The 16,739-nt window shown below is 39.1% G+C and overlaps 1 protein-coding gene across 1 annotated transcript in view; it reads left to right on the plus strand.

The window, feature by feature from the left end:
* HIBADH (3-hydroxyisobutyrate dehydrogenase) overlaps positions 1-16,739 on the plus strand; it is a 96,724-nt gene that overhangs the window by 63,474 nt on the left and 16,511 nt on the right. The gene's annotated exons all lie outside the window — the stretch shown is intronic.

A 16,739-nucleotide genomic window follows, 5' to 3' on the forward strand; every position in this document is an offset into this window, starting at 1 on the left:
ATGCATCTGATTAGAGTTCCAGGTGAAATTGGGGGGGAGTGGTCAACATGATAATGTCTGAGAATTTTCCAGAATAGACATAAATCCACAGAAACAGGAAGTGCAAGGTATACCAAATAGGAATTTTAAAAAAGAAAGGAAAAATAAATCTTACTAAGTATATGGTGGTAAAACTGCAAAATACCATAAATAGTTAAAACAGATAGGGAAAAAAAGATAACAGACCCCTCCCCTGCCGCCCCCACAACGGCATTATTGAGATATAACTTGTGTACAATAAAATTCACTCATTTTAAGTTTAGAGATGAGTTTGGACATCATCACAATTAAATGTAGAGTATTTTCTTCATCCCAGAAAGTTTCCTCATGTCCCTTTGTAGTCACTCCTTTCTCCCAGCTCTAGGTAACCAAGGATTTACTTTCTGTTATTATAGTTTTGTCTATTCTAGACTAGCATGTAATAATATAATGTAAATTGCATGTAGGAGTCATACAACATGTAGTCTTTTGTATGAACTGCAGACTTCTTAAGGGCAACAATGGAAGCCAGAAGGCAGTGGAATAATATCATCAAAGTACTGATAGATAACTTGTCAACTTAGAATTTTCATCCAGCAAAACTTTCCTCGAGAAATGATGGGTGGATTCCAGTTCTGGTTAAGGTGGAGTAAACACACTCTTCCCTTTCTCTCCTACTGAATGTAACAACCAACCTTGGATAGAATGACTGGAGCAGCTATTTGAGGACTCTCCAAAGTAGGTGGCAGCAGGTAGATTGGAGAAGGAAAAGAGAACCTGAGGGACCAACACTTTGCATCTCCTGAAGCCCTCGCCCCTTCTTTTGTATCTCCCAGATTGAATTAAAAGGCAGCATGAAATATGGAACTGTGCGTGAGTGCAAAGAAACCAAAAAGAACTTCCAAAGAGAAGGGGACTTTCTGGTCCAAGGAGCAAGAAGCAGGGACCTATGAGACAGAGAGAATGGGGCATAAATTCTCTTTTTTTCCTCCCAGCTCTGCCATAATGCAAGCCTTATTCCTGAAACTGATTTTGTGGTGGCAGTAGCAGCTTACAGACACTTAAAAATTTGAGGGGAGGGAGTCCTTCTCTCTGAACAGAGGAACTATGGTCCAAAGAGTGTGGCAGAATCTGTTGCTTTTTATTATCTTTATCCTTCATCTCATTGGCCCCAGGGACTGACCTAGCTGCAGAAATTGCAGGATATTATAGCTAGAGGATCAGAATAGCAGGATTGGAAGTGGGGGTACTGGAATGTTTGGGAGGGTTCACAGATAGAATTCAAGAAAGGGATCCCATAGTGTTATATGCACTGTTGGGTTTGCCCCAGAATCATAAGCATCCCCCCCCAAAGACTTAAGAACTTAACTATAGGTAGACAGCCTCCCAAGTGTCAGACTGGCCCCTGGCTAATGCACATGTAGGACAGATTCAAATACTCTGAAAACTGAACTGACTGACATTGGATCCACAGCCCACAGAAGGCAGGTTGCGATTTGCAGCTTGACCTTAACCTGGTCAATTGCCTGATAAAAACAAACAGACAAAAAACAAAACATAATATTCTTCGTAGAATTTGAACAAGACCCAGAGTTCATAACAAGAAATATTCCAGATGTCTATGATATGATGAAAAATTATTTGACATAGAAAGATCCAGGAAAGTTTGATACATTCTCAAGTGAAAAAACAGTCAAGATGCCAATCCTGAGATTACGCAGATGTTTTGTATCAGGCAGTGACTAAAAACAGCTATTATAAACATGTTCCAAGAAGTAAAGAAATAGAACTATAAAAAAAGAACCAAATTGAAATTTTATAACTGAAAAATACAATAACCATAAATTTGAAAAAATCACTGAATTTTTTCAGAATCAGAGTGGATATAACAAAGGAAAGAATTTGTGAATAAGAAGATAGAAATGGCATGAATAGAAATTATTATCCATTCTGAACAACAGAGAGAACAAAGACTTTTTTTAAAAAGAACAAAGCCTGAGGATCCTGTGAGATAATATCAAAAGGTCTAACATTTGTGGCATTGGAGTTCCAAAAGAGATGAGAGAGTATGGTGTAGAAAAAATATTAGAAGAAAAAATGACCACAAGCTCCCCTATTTGACAAGAGACAAACTTATAAATCCAACAAGCTCGAAGAGCCCAAAACAAGATAAACCCAAAGAAATCCCTGCCCGGACACATCATGACCAAACTACAAAAATCCAGAGAAAAAGAAAGAAATCTTCAAAGCAGCCAGAGAAAAGTGATGCATTTCAGAAGAATAATGATTTGACTGATTACAGGGAAGCCACGAGGCTAAGGAGACAGTGGGACAATATTTTCAGATTGCTGAAACCAGAATTCTATATATGGCAAAATATACTTCATGAGTGAAGGTGAAATAGAGATATTAAGGCTAAAGGAGAACTTCAGCAGACTTACTCCAAAAACATCATGTACTGCACATAATAAAAATAACCAAAAAAAATAATAAATAAAAGCAAAGGAGTATAGAACCATAAAAAAATTAATAAAAGGTTCACCATCATAGGATATTTCAGTATATCTCTCAAGCCATCAATGAACAAACGACAACAAAAAATGATAAGGAGATAGCTTTGAATAACACAAATAATAAGCTTGATTAGGAGGACATGTATAGAATCTCATGCCCAGCAATTGAGGAAATGTATTTCTCATGACATATGGAAAATTAAAAATTGACCACATAAGGGACTTCTGGCCAAGATAGAGACCTAGACAGACATGCTGCATCTCCATCCACAACTAAGAAGGAATACAGCTACCTCCAAACTAGAGACATCCAGAAGTTCCAGAAAATTGAACTGCATGGAAGTCCAACAAACAAAGATATAAAGAAGAAATACTCATCCAGACAGGTAGGAAAGCCAGAACTGGGGCAGAGAGGACACGGTGTAGTGGCCGCAGTGGCAGGTCAGTGGAAAGCACAAACATTTTTAAAAGTTGAGAGGGACACCTGGGGAGCGCTCCCAGCACCAGACTAGACCCCACAGCTCACAGTTCCTGTGCTGAGGAAAATAAAGCCTCATTGCTTCTGAATGTGCAAACCAGTGGGGGTTGGGGTGGAGGAAGAAATGGCTGGTCTCTCAGCAGAGTCTGTTTGTTTAAGGGCCCCTATGGTCCTAGAACATCCTCAGGAGAAGTGCCTGGAAAGGGGGCAAGTGCTGAGCAAGTGGCATCATTCCCTCTCAGACCCCTCGCCCACAAACTGTGCCACAACATGGTGAAACAGGTCGCCCTATACTGACAAAACCCTAAGGATCCGCCCCTTACAATGTAACAGGTGTGACAGCTCTACCTAAGACACAGATGCAAACAAACACAGGAGCCTGGCAAGATGAGGAGACACAGAAGTATGGCCCAAAAGAGGGAACGGATCAAGGTTCCAGTGGGAGAACTAAGCAACGAGGAGATAGCCAACCTAACAGATGCAGAGTTCAAAACACTGGCCATAAAGATGTTCACAGACTTGACAGATATGCTTAAATACAGGAGACACATAAGGGAAGAAGTAAAGGCTATGCTAAGTGAAAAAAAGGAAAATCCACACAAAATCAATGTTGAAGGGAAAGACACCGGGGTTCAAATCAATTATTTGGAATATAAGGAAGAAGAAAACAGTCAACCAGTACAGAATGAGGAAACAAGAATTGAAAAAAGTGAACAGAGACTTAGGAACCTCTTGGACCACTTTAAACATGCCACATCCAAATCATAGGGGTGCCAGAAGGAGAAGAGGAAGAGCAAGAAATCAAAAGCTTATGTGAAAAAATAATGAAGGAAAACTTCCCAAATTTGGTGAAGGAAATAGACATAAAAGTCCAGGAAGCACAGAGAGTCCCAAACAAGCTAGACCCAAAGAGGACCACACTAAGACACATCATCATTAAAATGCCAAAGGTTCAAGATAAAGAGAGAATCTTAAGAGCAGCAAGAGAAAAGCAGAGAGTTACCTCCAAAAGGTTGCCTATAAGACTGTCAGCTGATCTCTCAAAAGAAACTTTGCAAGCAAGAAGGGACTGGCAAGAAGTATTCAATGTGATGAAAAGCAAAGACGTACAACCCAAGACTACTCTATCCAGCAAAGCTGTCATTTAGAAAGGAAGGGCAGATAAGGTGCTTCCTAGACAAGGTGAAGCGAAAGGAGTTCATTATCACCAAGCCATTAAAGGGGCTTACATAAGAAAAAGAAGATCAATACTTTGAACATTAAAATGACAACAAACTCACAACTATCAACAACTGAATCTAAAAAATGAAAACAAAAATTAAGCAAACAACCAGAACAGAAACAGAATCATAAGTATGGAGATCATTTGGAGGGTTATCAGCTGGGAGGGGGGAGGGGGAGAAATGGGGAAATGGTGCAGAACTAAAAAGCATAATTGGTTCGTACAAAATAGGAGTAAGTTAAGAATAATATAGGAAATAGTGAAGCCAAAGAACTTATATGTATGACCCATGGACATGAATTAAGGGGGGGTGGGATTGCTGGAGGGAAGAGGCATACTGGGAAGAGGGGAGCAAAGGGAAAGGAAATTGGGACAACTGTAACAACATAATCAATAAAATATACTTTTAAAAAAATTGACCACAGGATGGACCATAAAGCAAATCTTCAAAACCAAAGAACCTATATTTTATAGCTTGCATTCTCTTTAACCACAATGCAATTTACTTACGTATAGATAGCACAAATACCATTAAAACCTTTTTATACATTTGGAGTCTAAAAGCACATTTCTAAAGAATTTACATTCTTTAATCAAAGAAATTATAAGAGAAAAGTATATTTAGAACTTAACAATAAAAATATACTTCTTAAATTGGGATGCAGCTAAGCTGGACTTTTAGGAAAAAGTAAATGCAATTTTGAATAGATTTTGAAAGTATAAGGAAGCAAGTGAGTATAAGAAAAAAGTACATAATAATTTAAACTTTTTCAAAATAAAATATATACTGAAAAATACAATGAATCCAGCAACAGCAACAAAAGCCAAATAACCCAATTTAAAAATGGGCAAAGGACTTGAGTAGACATTTTTCCAAAGAAATTATACAAAGCCAGTAAACCCATGGAAAGATGCTCACCATCATTAATCATTAGCGAAATGAAAATTGGAACCACAATGAGATTCACACTCATTAAAGTGGCTCTTATGAAAAAATAAAAAATAAAAAAACAAATGTTGTCAAGGATATGGAGAAATTGGAATCCTTGTGCATTGCTATTTGGAATGTAAAATGGTGAACCAACTATGGAAAATGGTATGGTTGTTCTTAAAAAAATTAAACATAGAATTATATGATTTAACAATTTTACTTCTGGGTATATACCCAAAATAACTAAAAGCAGGGACTAGAAAATATATTTGTACACCAGCGTTAAGAGCAATATTCACGGTATTGGAAATAGGAAACAAATTAAATGTCCATGAATGGATGAATGGATAAACAAAATGTAGTATATACATACAATGGAATGTTATGCAGCCCTTAAATGGAATGAGATTCTGATACATGCTACAATATGGATGAACCTTGAAGACATTGTGCTAAGTGAAATAAGCCAGAAACAAAAGGACAAACACTATGAATTGCTTGTATGAGAACAGGCAAATTCAGACACAACAGTAGTGCTTACCATGGGGTAGGAGAGGGAGGAGTGGTGAGTTATTATTTAATGGGCAGAGAGTTTCAGTACGGGATGATGAAATAGTCCTGGAAGTGGACAATGCAGATGTTGTACAACAATGTGAATGTACTTAATGCCATTTAACTGTACAATTAAAAATGGTTAAAGTGGTAAATTTTATGTTATTTGCATTTTACCACAATTTTTAAAAATCAGTAAATGACTAAAATGGACATTACTAAAAACTGAATTGGTGATCCAGAAATTCAGGTTATGAAAATATTCCAGAATATACAGAGTTGAAATTCAGTAAAAAGATAGCTTTGTCAATCCAGCAAAAAGGGTGAAAGAGAAAGAGTTGGGGACAAAGTAGAAAATAAAAATCCAGGAATGAAATTTTGATTATAATGTATGAAAAGATAGTCAACATCATTAGTCATCAAGAAAATGCAAATTAATACCACCAGGAGATATCTATCACCTTGTACCAGTCAGAATGGCCATCATCAATAAACCAACAAACAACAAACGCTGGCGAGGATGTGGAGAAAAGAGAACCCACTGTTGGTGGGACTGTAAATTAGTGTAACCACTATAAACAACAGTATGGAGGTTCCTCAAAACCCTAAAAATAGAGCTGCCATATGATCCAACTATTCAACTTCTGGGTATTATCCAAAAATCCCACTAATTTGAAAAGATATATACACGCCTACATTCATTACAGCATTACTAGTAGTAGACAAGATATGGAAGCAACCTAGATGCTTATCAGTAGGTGAATGGGTGGAGATGTGGTACATTTTATTCAACAGAATATTACTAGGCCATAAAAAATATAAAGTAAAATCTTGCCACTTGTGGCAGCATGGATGGACCTAAGAGTATTGTGTTAAGCGAAATAAGTCAGACAGAGAAAGACAAATATTGTATGACTTCCCTTACATGTGGAATCTAAGAAACAAACAACAACAGACTCGTAGGTACAGAAAACACACGGGTGGTTGCCGGAGGACGGGGAGTGGGGGAATGGGTGAAATAGGTAAAAAGGATTAAGCAGTACAGACTTGCAGTTATAAAGTAGGTCACACAGGACGCAATGTATTGCACAAGGAATATAGTCAATATCATAATAACCTTATATGGTGACAGATGGTAGTAACGACACTTATTGTGGTGATCATTTCATAATGTATTAAAAAATCATCATGTTGTACACCTAAAACTCAAATAATCCTGCATGTCAGCTATAATTCGATAACAAGAATAAATCAATGCATCTTATAATTGGGTTTTAAAAAGGCCAGTAATGGCTTTCCTCAGTTTTCTCAAGATAACTACATTAAGGATTTGTCAAATTCATTGTATTAAATATTATCAGCATATTAAAAATTAGCATCTCATTGAAACACTGTGGTCTTTTACAGTGTGTGAGAATGAGAATACCACCAAGGAAATTATTTTTCTCTGCTCTTCTTTTAAAATTATTTTAAAATTGTGGTAAAAGACAACATAAAATTTATCGTGTTAACCATTTTTAAGTGTACAGTGCTGTAGTGTCAAGTATTATTTTCATCTTGCAAAACTGAAACACGGTACCCATTCAAAAGCAGCTCCCTGCTCCCCTTTCCCTCCGATGCCTGGTATCCATATTCTACTTGCAGTCGCTATAATTTTGGCTATTCTGGGCACCTCCTAAAAGTGAAATCATACAGTATTTTTCTTGTTGTGACTGACTTATTTCACTTAGCATGATTGTCCTTATGTAGCATATCTTAGAATTTTCTTTTTGAAGCTAAATAATATTTCATTGTATGCATACATCACATTTTGTTTGTTCATTCATCAGTGGACATTTGGGCTGCTTTTCCCTTTTTGGCTATTGTGAGACCTTGAAAGACCTTGCTTTCACTTTTTGTGGGGACACACCCAGAAGCAGAAATGCTGGATCATAGTGGCAGTTCTACGTTTACATTTTTGAGGAATTGCTGTACTGTTTTCCATAGAGGCTCCACCGTTTTACATTCCCACCAACAGTGAACAGAGATTCTAATTTCTCACATTCTTGCCAACACTTCTTAATTTTCTGTTTTGCTTTATAGTAGCCATCCTAATGAGTGTGAGGTTTTTTGGGGCGGGGGTATTCCTACAGAATAAATTCTGATTCGTGTATATTGAGCCTGAGTCTAGACTTGGAATGGCAAGTTGACTGTTGTCTCTGTACTCAGGATACTGAACAAGTTACTCAGCATGCAAACCCGTTGGCTGTGCATGTAGTCAGGAGGGTAGGTCGTATTAAAGGGTGAGAGGGAGAAGGCTGTCGTAGGGTGATGTATATGGCTCGTTCTTTACTTTTCCCCGCAAAAGCAGGGCAAGGAATATTCCTTTCTGCTGCGATTCATTCTCATGAAACCAGATGGAGTTCTCCTTACTTAAGTTGTCAGCGTTCAGTAGTTGCATTTATTCCATATCGCAGCACTTTGTAAAAGTTTTATTCCGCAGGTTTTAGCACTTGACGTTGACCACAAATATAATTTTTATTGCTTCCTATATCGGAGTGTTTTTCTACACAATATGGAAGTAATAAGTGGGATCCAAACTTCGTGCAAACGGTCCTCATGCAAATCTGGTCACCCTTACCTAAGGTTACGTGTGCAGCATCAGAAATGGTTGCTAAAGGATACTTAATAGCTGAGGGCCCAGGAAGTAGAGCAGAGTGGACCAAGTCCAGCTTACATCTGAAAGCGCCACTTTCTCAAGTATGCCCATTCCAAAATTCAAGAGTAGATGCTCAAGGGATTCCCGAGTGGTTTCCAGAGATGAGAACTCCCGGTTGAGTGTAGCCTATTAGCACAGCCTTCTCTTACTCTTAAGTTTCTTGCTATCCTCAGTTTAGTCTGATTGGCTACCAGGTTATCATCTCGCTTTTTCTTATTCCCCCTTACCCTCTACCCTTCTTTTTACTTCCCCCCAAAGGTATAACAGAATACATGTGAACAATCAATTGTCTATAAAATAGAGGGCAGGTGATCATTACATTTGTTTTTCTTCTCAAGCAAACTGGAGGGGGCCAGTGAGACAACAGAGCAGAGTGGAATATGGCAGTGATTGGATTGCTCAGAATTGGGTTATTAGCCTTGTTTCACTTTATGATTGTTAGTGCTGAATGCAAGGAATGTATAGAAAATGTGTAGGAAAATATCTGATTCCTATCACAGAAAAAGGTCACAAATTTTGCAGCTTCTAAAGAAAGTAAAATAGAAAGACATTAAGGTTGCAAGCTATTGAATGCAAGATTTCTTATTTGGTTTTTAAAAATGAGTATTACAGCTGAAAAATACATTATCTACAAGATGGAATTTTGAAAATCACATTCTCCGAAGGTGTTAACTTTTCCCCTGGGCTCCAGATACTTAGCTTTCAGGAGCCTCCTGCTTCATTGCAATCTAGTGTTATGCACCATCTTGATCTGGTGAAAGTCAGAGAATTCGTTTTTCAAGTGATTTTCAAAATGAAAGCAAACGATTTCATCCTCTGGTTTACCCCACCCACCCTTTCAAATCCCCAGCCTGTTTCTGTCGGAGGCTTCGGGCTTCCCTTGCTGCGCTGGTCCTGCTCAAGTGCCCAGCGCCAGGAGGAGCATTCTGTTGCTCTTTCAGCATAAGCAGGGCTATTGTGATATTTATCTGAATTCAAATAAGGCTAATTAAAAGCGCTGCTGACAGTTGTTGTCATCTGACTCTGACTGCAGCTTGATGGTCATTATGGGTAAATAATGAACCAGGTCTGCAAATGTAGCAGCTGCCAACTTGGGACACAAGAACAGCTATTGCTTCCAATTTAAGGATCTATCGACCGCTTCCCTTCTCCCTGCAGATCTGTTGCGGAAAACTAATGTTTTCTGCTGCTGTGTATTGTGGTTTCAGCTGTTTCAGATATAGCCTATAATTTCCTTCTTTAATATTTAACTTAGGACATTATTAGCTTTCAGAGTGAACAACTTTTCTATTTTGAAAAAGTTCAGCTTTGTCCTTGTGTCTGCTATAGCTAGCTAACCAGCTGTAGTGTATTTATGTGCGTTTAATTTTTATTATGCAGGAAACAGCTAGTATAGAAGAGCAAGGTATAGCTTTATGAAGATGTGTCAGAATCCTATGTAGATGGGCATGTGTGTGTTTTAAGAGATAGATACATGTCCCTTGTTTTTGTTTTCTTAAAGATAGGCATCTGCCAAATCTTAGTTTCAGGTTTTGTTTACCTCATCAGTGACTTAGGAAATATTTTGATGCAACGCTCTATCAATTCAGAGGACATGTAGTGATTTTCATTAAAATGCAATACTGGAGATATTGTCACTCCATCATGAGCTTTTCCTTGTCTTATTAGCAAGTAGGAACAGGTGCATTAAAGGTAAGAGAAAGGCACATTGCATTCAGAGATTAATATACTTCCCTGAAGGTTTTCCACACTTATAAAATACAGCTTCTTGATTTAGCAGTCACGTTCTAGAATTTAACACCTGCCAGTGCCTCACCACACGTCCGAAGCATTTGTTCACCTGCCATGGAAAAGGCTATCTGCATTACGTGAAGTCTGAGGATACTGTGGTGCTCTCTGCATAATGCAGCAGAGCTTTGGGACCTTGCTGGGAGGAAATGATCCCAAACATGCCCCTGAAAGACGAGTCTTATTTTGAAAAATAATGATGAAAAATTGCTTAATCTTCCATATATTTGTATATGTGTTTATTTCAGGAGAAACTAAACTTTGTTTATTTGACTCCAGAATAGTCCTGGGAGTGTTTTTGCTCTTCTGTTTCCAGCTTGGATAATACCAGAAATAGTGTTAACAAGGGGTTATGTTATGCTAGCTTATGTTAAACCAGATCACCCCCTAACATGTGCGGAGCCATTCATCTGTGTCACCAAAACCCAAGAGAACATCTGACACGGACTCTGAAACAGAAACAGTGATCACTTACAAATCAAACATGGCACGCTCTAAACTGATTGTGCACGGCAATCTTTTCTAGAAAGGACAACTAATTGAACATGATAAAGTGTAAAGTTAATTAACACCCTTAAATTTGTTGATTACTTTCACCGGATTATATTGTTCGTTGAGTAGCAGCTTTCTGTCCCAGCTGTCGCCTTTTTCAGCGAATGTCGCTGGTAAACAATAGAGACACCATAACAAGTCGTAAATGGTCCCTGTGACAGCAGCCCCTTGTGAGGCTGCATCTGTAGAAAATGATTAGAACAATTGCATTTTAAAGACAGCTCACATTGCAGCCCAAGTCCCATTGGTCCTCTTCTTGATCTCTTTTGATGGCAGACTGGTTAAAACATTTAAGTTCTTTTGAGTAAATTAAGTGATTTACTACGTTTTGCTATATATCAATGAGAGTGCTTTGGTGGCAAGATTTTTACAGTGTTTAAGACATATCTAATTTGATATACTTTTTAGATTTCCATCCTTTCCCTCTTTGGATTTGAAGACCTCTTTCCAGTAGTCATAGAATTGAAAGTGATCTCCTTATTTGTAACTCATAAATGGTTGTTCCAAGTTATCAACACTTGTATAATAGTTTTTCTGTCACAATTCTTGGTTTGGCTTCTCAGTAAGATTGAATTCTAAATTTCAGTTTTTTTGTTACTGTTAGACCAAAGACCGACATGTTCAAGCCAAGTCCATATACTTGTTCTGTTTAAACTTTTTATAACATTTGTGTAATAACAGTGTAACATATCTTTCCAATGCATTCTTTCATTTGAGCTTCAAAGTAAGTATGGCAAGTGTTTTTATCACCATGTTCAGATGGAGGAATCAAGATTGAGTGGTATAACTTGTCCCAGTGGTATGGCCTTCAGTCCAGGTCTGTTAACTCAGATCATAGGTTCTTGACTTTTAAGTCTTCGTGGCAATGTCTTCATACATGTGCACTTATGCTTGCGTGTGTCTACGGAGCCATAAGTGCAACTGCCACTTCCTCGTGTGGAGAATCATGCTACTCCAAGGTTGAGCTTTTGTGATATGCTAGAAAACATTGCCTTACTTAGTCTTAATTAGTATTCTTGGTCATTTTATTAATCATTGATTTCTTTTCTCTACCTCCTACAATGACAATGACCATTTATCAGAGACATGCTATATGCTGGGTGCCAGGATTCCAACAGCTCATGCCCTGAAGGATCTTAACAAGGCGTACCAGGAAAATCGCTGATTAGTATAAGTGCTTTATTAGAGATATCACTAGGAGTGTTCTAAGAATAGAGAAAGGGAGTCATCTTCATGAACTGCTTCTCAGGGTTGACATGCCTTGAGTCTTGAAAGATAAGCAGGAGTTAGCCAGGCGAAGAGGGAAGGGAAGGACGTTTCATAGGAGGCAATATCCCAGGAGAGGCACGGACGCATGAGGAATCATTGCACATTTCAGCCACTGTGAAGTGCTTTCCGTATGCATAGCATTATAGTTTTTGTTGCAGTGGGTAGATGAGGAAACCAGGGAAGTGGTTAGAGTTCTAAAAAAGTTAAAAAATCAGAAACCATTTAAAGAAATAAAACAGAAAGTGATTACTTCTTATGATTCAAAAGGAAAGATGCAGTGAGTTATATAGTTTTCCTTTTTGCTGGAACATAAATATGCAAATACTTCAGAAAGAATAATTCTACTTAATGGAAAAAAATAGGAACTGTGAGTCTATATAGAAATGGTAATAGTGAATAAATGTCTCCAACTGCTGGTACGTTCATGTTGATGCATAATTTATTTTGGTTCTTATATCAAATAATACTGCCCAGATTGGGAGACTGATAAGCATAAATGTTAGAATGAGTTGATTTGATGGTAATATTGACCTGTATTACAAGTACAAGGCTAAGATTAGCCAGAGGAGGATATAAAGCAAGAACTGTGTTTTAACTCAGTTTATCTTGAAAAAAAAAATCACTTCTTTTGATGTAAAAATATGAAGAACATGTCCATTACCTCATTTACTGTCTCCTGCATAAAGTTCCAAATAAGAATTTTTTAAAACCTGTAACTCAGTTCAAGGAAAAGTTATGTGTTCCTTGAGGCTGCTTTATTCCTCTCCCAACTAGAGCTTGCCAAGTCTTCTGAGTTACTTAGATCCGTATTTGAAATTTATTGTCCAATCTTGCGGTTTTATTTTTGGTGTTCTTAATTCTTATTTTCATTTTTCTGATGTTTTGTTCTAATAAACAAACCCCTCCCATCTGTTGTGAAGGAAGCTAGGCCATTATGTGTGTTTAGGTAACAGGCAGAACTCAGTGGCTGATTACCAAACATAGGAAACCATTTGCTCAGTGCATGTGACTATTAACTGCCGTGAACACAGTTTGCACATGGATTCGAAATACCAATATTCTTATCAACGTTTTCACAAGCCTACCCACAGTTGAAAGCAAGACCATTACTCTCTGAGAAAAATTCCTTGTATCCTTTTTCACCCTTCTTCATGCTGAGAATTCATTATTCTTTCAATGACAGAGGTTGAAAAATGGAAGAAAAGGAGAATCAGGATTTGGAGGCGATTGTCTTCATCCACCTGACACGTGGTATATGATGCTACCTTTTGGCGTGTACTTCTGAGTATATGTCTCTTTCCCTTAATTATATTTTAGACATTTTGAGGGCAAAGACTATGTTTTCTACCCACCATGACCATCTATTTTGGACTTTCTGGAATAGCTGTGTTTCAAATAGTCTCCTAGTACCAGAAAACAGGTCCTGATTTTTGATTCAGGAAATATGCCTACTCCTTGAATCTTTGCACCTAGCACAAATATCTTGCAAATTGTTCAAGGCACTGAATAGATATTTGTTGATATTTTCTTCTTTGAACCTTTGTACAACTATATTTACACCTCTCTGGTAGCCTGAGTCTGTTTTGTATTATTGATAATTGTGTATTTGCCTTATCTCTCCTTTTATCTTTGTACACACACACACACCATCACAAACACATACACACCCCACCCCCATCACAAACACTAGTTTTCAAACTCCTATAGGCAGTGACTGTTCCATCCTCATTCCCAGGGTTGAGAACCATTGAAGAGTAAATAGTGAAGGGTCAGTTTTTTTAAATGTCAACTTTAAGTACGAGTGAAAAGAAAGAAAGAAAGAAGGAAGAAAATTTAGGTAACAGTGGCTTCCTGTGATACTTTTTTAATAAGGTGTTGGGAGGGCTGACTTAGAGGCTTAAGTTAGATTTAAAGTGCTTCTCCACTATGGGGGTGATTGAAATCAGAGCAGACCACGAAGAGAAATCACAGATGTCTATCGGCCACCCTTGTTTGCACAGATGAGTTCATTTTTTCTTATTCTCAGGTCCTGAGGGAGAAGCACTGAGGACGTCATCCCAGGAAAGTGTTAGATAAAGCAGGAGAGGCAACCACAAGTGTTTACACTTAATTTCTTAGATTTAATTAGTGTGGTTACGTGAAGAAATTCATTTTCTGATTCTTTTACCTAATTTGGAACTATTTACATATTATATGTATACAATGAAATATGCCTTGGTTTTGTGTATGACTAGGATAAATGTGAGGAAGTGGATGTGTATAAACTTGAAAATCCCAAATTACAGAATTTCAGAAGCTTAAAAGTAACTCAGTGATAAGCTTGCTTAGTCATCTCGCCTTATAGATGGAAGGGCTTAGTTCAAGGAGCACTTCATGACTTGCTGGAATGACAAATGCTTTGTCTGTGGTCCTCGACATCTTTTGCGCATCTCTGTGAGAACAGGCACCACAGCACTGCCATCAGTCACCTCCTTGCTTTTCCCTCTGCCGTCGCCGCCTCCTCTCTCTTTCTTTGGACAAACACTGTAGTTACCGAGCATCTCTGATGTACCAGACACTGTGAGTGTGGGGTGAACGAGCCAGCAGAGCCACTGCTATCACGGAGCTAATTCTCACTTGGGGATGCAGGCTGGAAACAGATAAGTAGAGATGTTGATAGGCAGGCGGTCAGTAGTAATACGTGCTGTGAGCAAAATTAAATCAGGAAAAGGGGGAATTCAATCAGGAAAGCAGGGATAGAGCGTGCTCGGGTACATTGGTCAGGCAAGGCCTCTATGAAGAGATGGATGTTGAGAAGAGGCCTGAATGAAGTGAAGGAAACGAGTCATGAATATCTAGGGAAGAATATTCCAAGCCAAAGGAACAGCAAGTGTGTGGCTTTGATGTGGGAAGGTCCTTGACCTGTTTCAGGAACAGCAAGGAGGCCAGGACAGCTGGAAAGTGGTGAGCGTTGACGAGGTGGTATGAAATGAGGTAGCAGAGGCAGCCAAGGGCACGTCACGTAGGACTTTGTGGAACTTCGGACTTTCCACTGAGAGGACGGGGTGCTGTTGGAGGCTTGGGAGTAGGGAAGCAACATGAACTGGGTTATGTTTTAAAAGGTTCCTTCTGGCTGCTGTATGGAGAATAGACCGGAGGCAAGAGCTGAAGGGAGATCAAGAAGGAGGCTGTTGGAATAACCCAGGTGAGAGACAGTGGAGGCGCAGTCCGGGGTGGCGGGGATGGGAAAGGAGAGAAGTGGCTGGAGCACAAGCGTGTCACTCCTTAGGAGCAGGGACATAGACTATTCATCCCTAACCTGCAGGGCTTGATTCTTAGTCTAATTCTGTTAAGTGAATAAAACCAAACAAGTGCAGCGTTCTTGTTACCTTTCCAATATGCTGTGCCGCCATCGAAAGGGTTCACAGGTAGTCTGCACTGTAATCTTCTTTTTTAAAGATTTTATTCTTTTCTTTTTAGAGCGGGGGAAAGGAGGGAGGAAGAGGGAGAGAAACATTGATGTGCGAGAGAAATATCCATCAGTTGCCTCTCGCAAGCCACTACCTGGGGACCCGGCCCACAACCCGAGCATGTGCCCTGACCGGGAATCAAACAGGCGACCTTTGGTTTGCCAGTCAACAGCCAACCACTGAACCACACCAGTCAGGCTCCACTGTAATCTTTTATTTATTTATGTTTTAATTTTATTTATTTACTTTTAGAGAGAGGGGAAGGGAAAGACAAAGAGAGGGAGAGAAACATGTGAGGGAAACATCGATTGGTTGCTTTCCACATGCCCCCAACTGGGGACCTGGCCTGCAACCCAAGCATGTGCCCCGACCAGGAATAGAACCTGCAACCTTCCAGTTCACAGGCCAGCACTCAATCCACTGAGTCACACCAGCCAGGGCACCACTGTAATCTTTACATCGCTGGCTATGGACCATTTCAGTGTTTCCTTACCTGAGCCAGCCTGCTTCCATTGTTAATAGGTTCAGTTTGAGTCAGCTAGTATTTAGCCAGAGAGAAGACAACAATTTAGATAACCAAATTCCAAAGGACCCAAGGCATTATATAGGTAAAGATAAGACTCCTACCTCCCCAACTCAAATGATAAAGTGGTAAGGACTTACATTGAAACAGTATTTTATGTTTTACAGCATATGTTCATACAACGAGGCCTGTCTGAAAAAAGTCCAGCCATTGTTAATTTAATGAAAATGGTTTGCTCAACATTGATATAATATGGCAGCCGAGGAGAGTGGACAGGAATGCACATGTGTGAACAATGATGACCTCACTATACTAGTCAGTGGGGGCGGTAGACACCATTGAGTGAGCATGTGTGGCCATCGCGTTCAAAATGACTGAGTGAGGAGAGCAACCAATCTGCATCAGATTTTGTGTTAAGCTTAAACACTCCTCCTCGGAAACTATGTGGATGATTGAGAAGGCCACAGCTACGGGCAACTTGTGATTGGCTGCTTCATCACAACAACACGCCTGCTCATGCATCACGTCTTGTGCAGAGTCTTTTGGCAGAACATCAAATCACGCAGGTGACTCAGATCCCCTACAGCCCAGGTTTGGTGCCCTGTGACCTTTGTCTTGTCCCAAAAGTAAGATCACCTTTGAAAGGGATGAGATTTCAGACCATTGATGAGATTCAGGAAAATATGATGGGACAGCTGATGGTGATTGGGAGAACTGTGTGAGGTCCCCAGGTGCCTACTTGAAGG

Source organism: Furipterus horrens, unplaced genomic scaffold (genome assembly GCF_987537825.1).
Source record: "Furipterus horrens unplaced genomic scaffold, mFurHor1.1.pri manual_scaffold_9, whole genome shotgun sequence".
Taxonomy (NCBI): Eukaryota; Metazoa; Chordata; class Mammalia; order Chiroptera; family Furipteridae; genus Furipterus; species Furipterus horrens.